Below are 10,728 nucleotides of genomic sequence, written 5' to 3' on the forward strand. Positions count from 1 at the left end.
AGTCAAAACAGGAATTTTTAAAACAATTATAACTGTAAAATATTTGAAACTACAAGTATTTCTGTAATCCATCTGCTATTGGAGGTTTGTTGAACGAATAACAAACAAAAATGAATGGTATTTTTACTTTTAATTTAGTTTTAATGTCACATACAGTCCTGCCAGGCAACTCTACACTCATGACACATTAGTACTCCAAGATGGCACCAGCTGTTGTACCAGCAAACCCACTATCATGATTTAAAGCTCTTACTATCTTGCTGAACTGGCCTCAGAGCCTAATCATTATACAAAATTCTAGACCAAAGCAAATACATAGGTCAACAGAGTTTCTCTTTATCCAGTTTACACAGGCTGCCTCCTCCACCTGGCTTACAACTACAGAACACTCTGGTCCGGTGGGGCTCAAGAAAAAACACGACCCACCAACTGCCATGGATGCCTCTTATCAGACCTTGTATGTGCTCAGTGCTCGTCTGGACATGGCAATTCCATGATAATACTATCTGATAACCGTCTGTGTCAAACGGCCTTAACCTGAAGGTTAGATCAAGCTGCGACGCACCGATGCAGATGCAGAGATGTAGAAAACATGGTCTAATGGGCGAGCATGAGCGTGACAAGCGTGCAGAGATTTGTGGCAAGACGGCTCACTGAGACATCTCATCTGCATGCCTGAATCACTGACTAATAGCAGGCACAGGCAATGTTGCTGCTGTTATTGGCATTTTAAGAAAGATGAATGTGGTTTCTCACATTTTAGGCAAACGGATGCAAATATACGTTCTGCAAAAATGCAGCTACAGCTGAAAAATAACTCCTATATATACTTGAGTATCTGCACTTGCTGCACAATGCAACTAGTCAGACTATGATATATGGTTGTATATGATGTCATCTCCAGCCTATTTCACGGATATGTTATTGCATAAAAATGTTGCTGTATGATAAATAATAGCTGTTAACCTCCTAAAATAAAAATCACCTTACCTTTACACTTTGTTTTTTTGAACTGCTTGGAAGTGCAAGTGAACTAATTAAGAGGTTTTGAACAGATTAAATATTTTTCTAAATCTTTTGAGATTTCTTTACAAGCCCGTGTAGCACCACCTGACTGACATGGATGTAGCATTGTTATGTTAGGCATTGTAATTACTAAACCATTTATAATTTGATTAAGCAGATGAGACATGTTAGTTTAAATTTTCTTTCTTCTAAATTTCACTCTTGCTAAACTGTAGTTACATAATCATATGATTATTAGGGCCTGTTACACTGCTAAAAGCCACTATAGTACTGCATTTATCCTTAGATTATTCCTCAAAGTTGGAGGAAACCATATGTACGCTCAAGATTAGTGGTATAAGCCATATATATATATACATTATTAGAGTTACCTGAATGGGTATCTATTTGAACATGAGCATTACATTGTTGACATATTGGCTGCTGTTAGCTTTGCAATGTAAAAAAGACACAAGAGAGAAGCTACTGTAGCTACTGTACATCAGCTGCTCCTTCCTATCTAATCTGTGTCGCCTCAGACTGATTCTTTTTCACTGATCAACAGTGGCACTTACAGCAAGTCTCGCAATGTTCATTTCTTCATCATCAGTTTCCACATGTTGACATTTATGTAAATACCTTCATTATCAGATTTATTTCTTGCAAGGACCAGGTGTCAGAAAAAGGCAGAGCAAATGAGAGTTTTAATAGTGTTGGAAAGCAAAAACAAGTTATTAGACTGACTGGAATATGCATAACTTTTCAGTGTTGACATTTGGACATTTCTAATCTTACTAATGTACATATTGGTGCCTAGGGTGCAAACATTAACTTGATTAACTTATTACTGTTTATATTAGAGAATATTGTGGTAAACAGTAGCTAGATTTGGAGACATAAGGCATTTGCAATTAAAATTTGGAACTATGTTACTTATATACCCTGTAATCTGGGTTTGGGATATTAGTTGACAGAATACAGAAAAAAAATCTTAATGTCTTAATTAGCTTTCTCTTTCTGTACCAGATACAACATTAAAATGTCTTATACTTGACTCCACTCAAATGAGTTTGTACAGTCCCTTAACTGCACTGGGCCACTTTAGAGTTTACATTCTGAACAATTTATCCTCAAGTCCATTAAGAAAGCTCCATCACTGTAAAGCCAAAATGAACAAATCTGGGCTGTATGGATAAGGAAAAGTCAGAAAACAAACAAACAAGCAAAAGCAACAAAACAAAATAAAAAAAACCCACGTTTCCTTTCCTTGTCCACATCATCAGAGCACCAGGATGAGGGTTGCTGTTTTACTTCTGAAGCTGTAATATACTACACTATACTGGCTACTACTACTTAATCTGATCCTCTAGAATAACTGAAGCTGGTATAATCACACCAGCGCTAGACAATCACTCTATTAAATCAAAGTAGTCTTCTAAAAATAGCTTGGTTTGCATTTTAATAAAGATACATCCTGGTTCTAAATACACAAATCTCAAACATGATGATGACACTAAACCATTTTGAATTAAGTCTATGTGAGCACATGTTATCCTGTTATATGAATTTGATTCTCTTGAATCTTCTGCATTTGTATCCGACATCTAACATAATTGCTTTTATGAAGCCTCATGAAAAGCAATTATTAAACGTTACTTACCTCATTCCTATTTGAGAGTTGATCATGTGGAAGATTTGCATGCTGTTCTGCTATGTGCTGTATAAGAAAATCGATAGCCTTGGGAAACACGCAGCTGCTGGGAGAGAACGCGAGGCTGTGCACATTCAGCAACTAGGCAACTGTAAACACACATACACACTATGTGTTGAATGGATTGGTGCTGAAAATTGTTATTACAGTTATCCAAGGCTGCTGCAAATAAATACCCCCCCCCCCCCCCACAAAGCTTCTTTATAACTTACCGAATATGTGACTTGGTTTTTTAATAGATGATATTGAGTTACACAGGTTCCCAACAAAAGCCTGCAAAATACGAGCTGTGGTCGAATTTCACACATCATTTGCATATAGATAGCGCAATCAAAGATCTGCAACAATGTGAGAGTTAGAATTTTCAGATTGCTTAAGTGTCTGAGCGATGATTGGATGAAAACTGATGATTAACAGGAACAGGTTCAATCAGATGTCGTTGTAATAACAAGCAATAATGAAAATAAAATAATAAAAATAAGACATAGAGGAGAAAGAGAAGGGCAAACAGGTCACTGTTATAGGGATTGGGTGAGCAAAGAAGGAAATATAGATCTTTAAGCTTCAAGATGCCCAAGCATCCCTTAAGACAAATAGTGGGTTTATATGTTATAGAAAGAACTATGAGTTCAGCGCGTGTGTATACATGTCAGGGCTTTGCTCACTGCAAGAAGGCTGGAGTCCCTGCACAGTGCGGACATGCACTGCATTCTAATAGTACCATTAGCATTCAAGGTCTGTAAACTCTGCTGGACTGAGAATATCAACAAACTAGGAGCAGACTTGATTAGATAAATGCAGTTAAAAGTCTTTTATTGTGTAATGTTTGCAGTAGCGCTCATATAAGGAATGAATAAAGTCACTTCAGTTTGGCACTATGAAGGAGCTGCATTAGCATTTAGGCACTGATACTGAGAAAAATAGCAGTAAATAGCTGCAGCTGTTCTTCTGCACACTGGGTGGCAGTGTTACCAAAGGCATTCTTGTCGCGATACCTTACGTCTCATAAAGGTTTGCAATTATTTACAGGAAGCTCAAATTTACCATCGCTGTTGTTATGCTGCAATAAGAGGCACAATTTAATCTAATGCTAGAGATGTGAAGATGGATATTTTGCTTGTTTATATATAATACCTTCACTCATCCATGTTTATAGTTGAAGATTAGAATGCACCTGTCTGCAAGTGGAGAATTAAAGAAGCACATCTCTTAGACCTGCAAAATCATTACACCCTTTAGCAAGAGCGCAAATTGAGTTCAGGATTGTGTCGGCCACAAATGCAGTCGAGGGCAACTCCTGTGACACAGTGTTGCTGAAGCCTTTGTGAAAGGTCAGCAAAAAAGCGGCGGCACTGATCGTCTCGCCAAATGTCACAATGTCGCACAGGTTGATGCGACTGACAGAGGATCTTATCTGGTGGGATAATGCCACTAGTGGTGGAGGACTGGGCAAGGGTCATTGGTCCTGGAGTGAGAGATAACAGGATCTAGAGAAGTATGGACTAAACATAGCCTCAAGTTGGTGGCATACTTCTTTAGTAAATTTGAACTGCAGTCTAAGAGATATTGATGGAAAGCTCCTACTTTGTAGGAGATGTCTACGAGTTAGACAGAAACACTAATACATTACCATTTTTCCAGCGAGCCCAATGTGGGGAACATTAAAGCCCATGCAGAGTATATGCTAACTAGCTTCTAGTCTTTGCAGAGTGACAAGTGATGTTAATATGGAAGTATGAAGGAGGAATATATGTTGTTAATGTCTGACTCGTTGTGTCTGTCTGACAGAAGCAGCACAAAGAGTCAGTGGGCTATTCAACTATTTTTGGACATATATAAAGGATGGACATAACTCCATGGATCTGGGATTTAAAGCCATCTTCTAAACTATGCTTCAGGGCCTGGCTGTTAATGACAAATTGCAGTATCCTTAGTCTGTCAGTCAAAACCACAACACATTTTCATTCTTGTCTGAGTGTTATAGAAACAAGATGATGATGTCTACAATACGTCTACAATTTCCATCCACCTATTTCCTTCTGCTTATCAAATTCAGTTTTGCGGGAGGGCTGGAGCTTATCTCTGTGGGTGCGAAACAACGTACAGCCTGGACGGGCTGGCATTCTGTCACAGGGCTAACACAGAGACAGACCACCATTCATACAGCCTTCTTACAGACCTGCTTGCTGTGAGGCAACAGTGCACCACTGTGCCTCCTGCAGTATTCAACGTATAGCTTGAAATTGGAACTTTACGATTATACGAACCCAATCAGGTTATTCAGGTTAACTTTCACTCACACTTTTGGTACAGATCTTCATTTTGACCCGTGCTGTGCAGCTATCTTTAGAAGATCCCATTAAAACATCTATAAAGCTCAACAACTCACCCTCAAATACAAATTCATCATTTCAAAAATACCCTGACAGGAAACAGGAGTTTATAAAGTGACTTTTTCATTCATCAGCTAAACTCTTTTGTTGTTCCAGTCTTCTAGGCTCAGTTACTTTAATTCTGTACCTGTCAATGTTGAAGCATTTACATTCTTATTTCTTCACAGAAAGCTCAGAATAAGACCAGGAGTCTTTGTGATGATAACTGGAAATGGTTGTCTTGTATTATCCCAGGATTACAAGGTCTGGTATTAACTACTTTTCTCCTCCTCCTCTACTTTGGGTTTTGGCAGCAGAAACAGTGTGACATGACATTTTTTTCTTTTCAGTAAATCACATTTGTTCATTATTAGCCTTTTCTAATAACTCTAGCACTCTATTTATATCCTAAATATTCGGAAATTAGGTCTCCGGTTTCTGCATCTTCTTCTGTTCTCATTATGTGAAATTTGCAACAAACTTGCTCAAAGAAAGTGACAAAAAGGAGCTGACCCAAAAGATTTATTTAAATAAAACAGACTTTATTAAACAAAATAACTAACAAGAAAGACTACTGTCTGAGCCAACAGCTCTCCTCCTGGAGTATCACTTTCAATATAACTAAAGTCAAGCTTAATTAACCTGTACTATCACTCATGGTTCTGATGTTGACTCTTCATGCTTTCCAACAACTCCTCCACATTAACATGAAAATGCTCAAAACCCAATCAATACACCCAGAGTTTACAAGCAGCTTCACAAGAATCAGTGAAGCCAGATAATCTCAGACTTAAAGATGGAATGAGTGAATATCTGTTCATGTTAACAGCTTCTCCTAATACACATTTTTGTGAATACATCAGGTTTGACCAAGTACATACTAAAATCAAACGAGATATGTTAATTACATTAAAAACTAAACATTTAAGCAGAATTGCAAATGAAATTCAACATGTAGCAAAACACAAAAGCTTAAATCTGCATATCTGTAATCTTACATTTTCCCCATGTAATCCAGAGAGTTACCCACTGAAAGACCTGATGCTACAAAGAATTTCATTATTATAGATTCGAATAGAGTTTCAATGGCCTCTGGTGTACATTTGCAGATTGCGTTAATGAAGTCAGCATATCCTATTTTTCCCTCCTCCTCCTCCTTCAGCTTGTCTTTTTTTAGCCTTGCTGTAGCTCTTGACCCTTTGTGCTTCTTTTGCTTCCTCTTGTCTGTAGTGGCTCTATTAAAACAATGTTCCACTACATGACTTCGCTTCTCTGTCCCCCCTGCATTCCCTAGGCAGATTCGATGGTATCCATTTAAACCAAGTCTACTTTAAGGACTGGATATCTCTAGGTAGGTGAAAGAGAGATAAAAATGTGTAAGTAGGAAAATAAAAAGGAATAACACTGTGGTGGTACCTACCCTCAGGGCATTTAATTAATACAAATCTGTTGGGAGGTATACAGCCTTCATTGTCAAGTGTGCACTCTGTGTGGTAATAATCGACGATAGCTGCAAGGCATACACTGTCAGTTGCTTTCACTACATACAGTTAATCTGGATGGAAAGCAACCTACTGTCATGGACAAGAGAGCCTAGTTACCACAGGCAGCATAAATGATGGACACAGTCATTGTGACATCACCCACTGGTTTCTGAAGCTGCTGAAGGCTCAAGATTTTTTTTGCAATCGTTGCCATTTAGTTAAAAAAAAAAAGATGTGAGCAGGTCTGACTGTGAAACCACGCGCTTATTGGCTAAAGGCGCGTGATTAACACGTCGTTATCCAATGAGCATGCAGTTTCATACCAAAAATAAATGAGTCAGTATGACCCATAATGTGTGAGTGAGCCCATGAACTCAGCAGGAAGACAGAAAGCCATTTTCCTATAGACTTTGAAATGACTGGAAGGGTTTTTGTATTTATGCTTAAAAAATAAAATTAATATCCTATAGCTGCTTTTCAGTTATGTTACCATTATGCTCATGACTTCAACATATTTAAGAAAAGGATTAACTTCACATTCTCTTTCCACTCCCAAAGCTTTGTTTCTATCCAGAGGTCAGTGATCTGACCCCACCGCACCTTCAAACCTTTCTCTGACTGAACCAAAACTTTTAATTAGAATTGGATTACTGTATAATACACTGCAGTGAAGTACTAAGTGCTGTGCCTTAAATACATTCCATGGTGTTGTTTTTCTTTATTTTTCATCAATCATTTTGGCAACATTGCAATTTCCCCAGAGATTGATATTTGCCTGGAAAACAGCCCTTTCTTTGTTCTACGTATGCAAGCGCAAGTCTGAAACAATACGTCCCTGTAGACCCCAAAATAAAAAGGGAAAAAAAGTGTTTTAAGAAAACTTTAAAGAACATGTTTGCAGATGAACATTGACAGAATAAACAATTCCCTGTAGGCAAGCCTATCATATTTCTAACCAGTGTCAAGAACTACTATTGGCATCGACATCAAATATTGTTGAGATTATTGGATGAATGGAAAAATGTAGAATTGTCAGATTTTAATAATCAAACTATTAAATGTTGGATGTTGAAGATCACATGAAAGAAAATGTAAAACATGATAAGGGAACAAGTTACAGTCCATTTCTTGATATTTTTGGTAATTCTGCAGCCAAATAACTTCAGGAAACACAAAAAGTCAGCCAAAAATCAATATAAAAATGAATTTAAATACCTCCCTGTTTTACACAGTCTGGTGAGGTATGTTTGGTGAGATTCCCTCTTATGCATATGGGTGTAAACACCATGATATGAGTATAAAGCACCATTTAAGCTGCAGTGAGAATTGCATTGTGACGTCCAGGGTGAGAAACTGGTAGCACTCCACCCTGTAGGTTGCCTCCCCAAGTGGCCTGTCTTTAACTGTATTAACTAATTATTGTGTTGAACTGCTATTTTAGCTAGAGCAACATGGTGGCAGTGAATCATGCTGTTTGTAAACCAGTGTCTGGTAATAAAGTGTTTTAATTACATGTATTGTGGTATTGTAAATCCTGCCATCATCTTCATCTTTGTTCCCAGATCCTTAAGAATTATCTCCTTTCAAATATCTCTTCAATTATAACGTCTTGGAAGGTCTTTATATAAAACATGATCTGTCAAGCATACAAATGTTTTCAAAACAAACAGGAGTGGAGCTACTTAAAAGTAAAAAGTAAAAAATGGCCTTAACTGCATATCATGCATTATCTTAGAATATTTTGTAAATAAAAGAATTCATTAAATCGAAAACTTAAACGTAAAGTAAGATTAACAGCAGCAAATTAAATCAGAATATTGATTATACAATAATTATGCAGATTGTGCTTATGGAATTTAAAAAGTATGCCACGCATTTAATCAGTGTTTAAATGTGATTTTTATTTGGTTTGTTTTTGGCAGTAAACTGCTCAAATGACTCAACTCCTGGTGTGTATTCACAAGAGATTATTGTTTGGATATTTGCATCACAATACAAGCAGATTTGTTTTCAGTTCAGTTGATGTGCAGTTTATCAGCATCAAGCAAACGATTCTGTTTTAATTTTAGGTCATAGTTGTTTTGGGGTTTTTTTTTTCCATGAGTTGCAAAGAATTTTAAAGCATAATACTGTGAAAGTAGACCATCTTTAGTGCGTTCTTCTCAGCTTGTCTTCAGCTCTGAAAGAGCCACCATATAAGCAGGAATGACAGAGGGCGGTGTAGCCTTCCCCAGGGCACAGCGTTGTGGAACACACACGTCAACACACTGGAAGTTTTGAAGCTCTATTTGACTCGAAGCTTAACTTAGATGTGTTTGGTCAATGAATTGACACCTACTGTTCTGCAGTTTTGTCAACTACATGCCTGGAAGATATAAGCATTTGCTGTTTGTTTGCTGTCCATAGGGATATTACTTGTGTTGGTGCAGCCGCCTGTGAGTAAGTGGTAGTTTGCAGATGAAAGAAGGCTTGAAATCTTAGATGAAAATTGGAATCAAAGAGTAAGTGAGAACAAACACTGGGATTAATATTTGTATTCATTTACATTTTAAATATGACATTTAGAACACACTTTGACAGAAGCAAAAATACCTGGGATCTCTCCTCAAGCTGCTGTCATCAAAAAGCATTGTCTTGCATGTACTAGCTTTGACGTTATTCCTCTTGCAGTGCTGTTTCAGGTCCAAATGTTTTAACATCCACACTTAAGTTAGTTACACCACTATAACAAACGCAGCCTGTAACAACTTGTGACCCTCTGGACAGTCTTTTTGTAACTCTATAAATTCAAATAATTTGTAAAAACATTTGAAATGTGCCTCATTTTTACTCGGGCAGGATTTTGTCATACCTCTCACTGTACACTACAAGCAGGGGCATTTTACGTTACATGACCTCAAATCATGTACAAATGTAACTGCTGAGCACAGTGCTGTCAGTGTAGGTTAATTTCCTCACTCATATGCTGCTGTTGCTTCACTCCCAGCTAACACTGGGATGCTTTGTGGTTCAGTAATGCAGATTACTGACAGCCACGGCACAAAAGGATTTGCAGTATACTGTGCGTAAATGTGTGTGTTTGAAACAGAGGGGAGGGCAGGGTGAAGGTGGACTAGTAGTCACAGCCTAGAGTATTCCAATGTTTTCTGTTTTTTATAACCCATAACCCTTGAGACCTGCAAGTTATGGGCTGACCCACGCACCACTAATGAGCAGAGTTTCACCCTGCCTGTGGATGCAATACAGCAGAAAGCCCAGTCATAGATGTCAGATAATCCCATAGCTGAGATGGACTGTATTAGTTACAGATAACATGCTTCATTTCTCAGTTTGGCACCATGTACCGATGGCTGAGAGAAAAGGACTGGCACGCTCTGATGGCAGGAGCTGCCAAAATGACTTCCCATGTGACCTCACTATGTGAGACAAACAACTGCTGCCAAACCCAAGGCTCAAGAAGGGTAGTGGAGGCAGCAATAGCAATAGAGGCATCAGCAGATACAGGCTAATAACACAGTTACATAGCTCTAAATGTTCGCTTTAAATGTTATTTATTCAAGATTCAGCAGTTTGCTTTGGCTTCAGTTAAATATCAAAAACATATATGCATACAAAAGATGGTTGCAGCCACTGTGATGTCACCCAAAGATTTCTATGGAGTTCATCATGAAACCTTGATTTTTGCAATATGCCAATGCCAGCTAGCAAGCACGCTAGAGTTGTTATGAATTAGCTATACACAGCAAACTATTTTCTGTACCAGGCTGTTTATTCTTTAATAAGCTGGGCACTGTAAGATGTGAGTCCAAGAGGAATGACTTTTTGGCCCCAGCCTTAAGGTGCTAGTATTTGACACTAGCTCCAAGTGGAAACCTAGATGTTGCCAATGAATTGAGGGCAAAATAAACTTAAACATTACATATTACGTTAATAAATAGTAATGAATCACAAATGAGTAAGTTATTTATAATGAGGGCTTGACCCTTGATGCTCTTTATATGTGTAAAATTGCTGACACATGTTGACTTTATTAAAACCTCTAAAAACCTGTTTGAACTTTACTTTTTCTCTACTTTTTTTTCTTACCAGAATAACAATAATAATAATAACAGATACATGCAGAGCAAACAGTAAATGTTCTCAATTTGAAGCCCTG

Source organism: Copadichromis virginalis, linkage group LG19, assembly GCF_057382275.1.
Source record: "Copadichromis virginalis isolate Kocher_CV1m ecotype Utaka linkage group LG19, C_Virginalis_male_GT1.1, whole genome shotgun sequence".
Lineage (NCBI taxonomy): Eukaryota > Metazoa > Chordata > Actinopteri > Cichliformes > Cichlidae > Copadichromis > Copadichromis virginalis.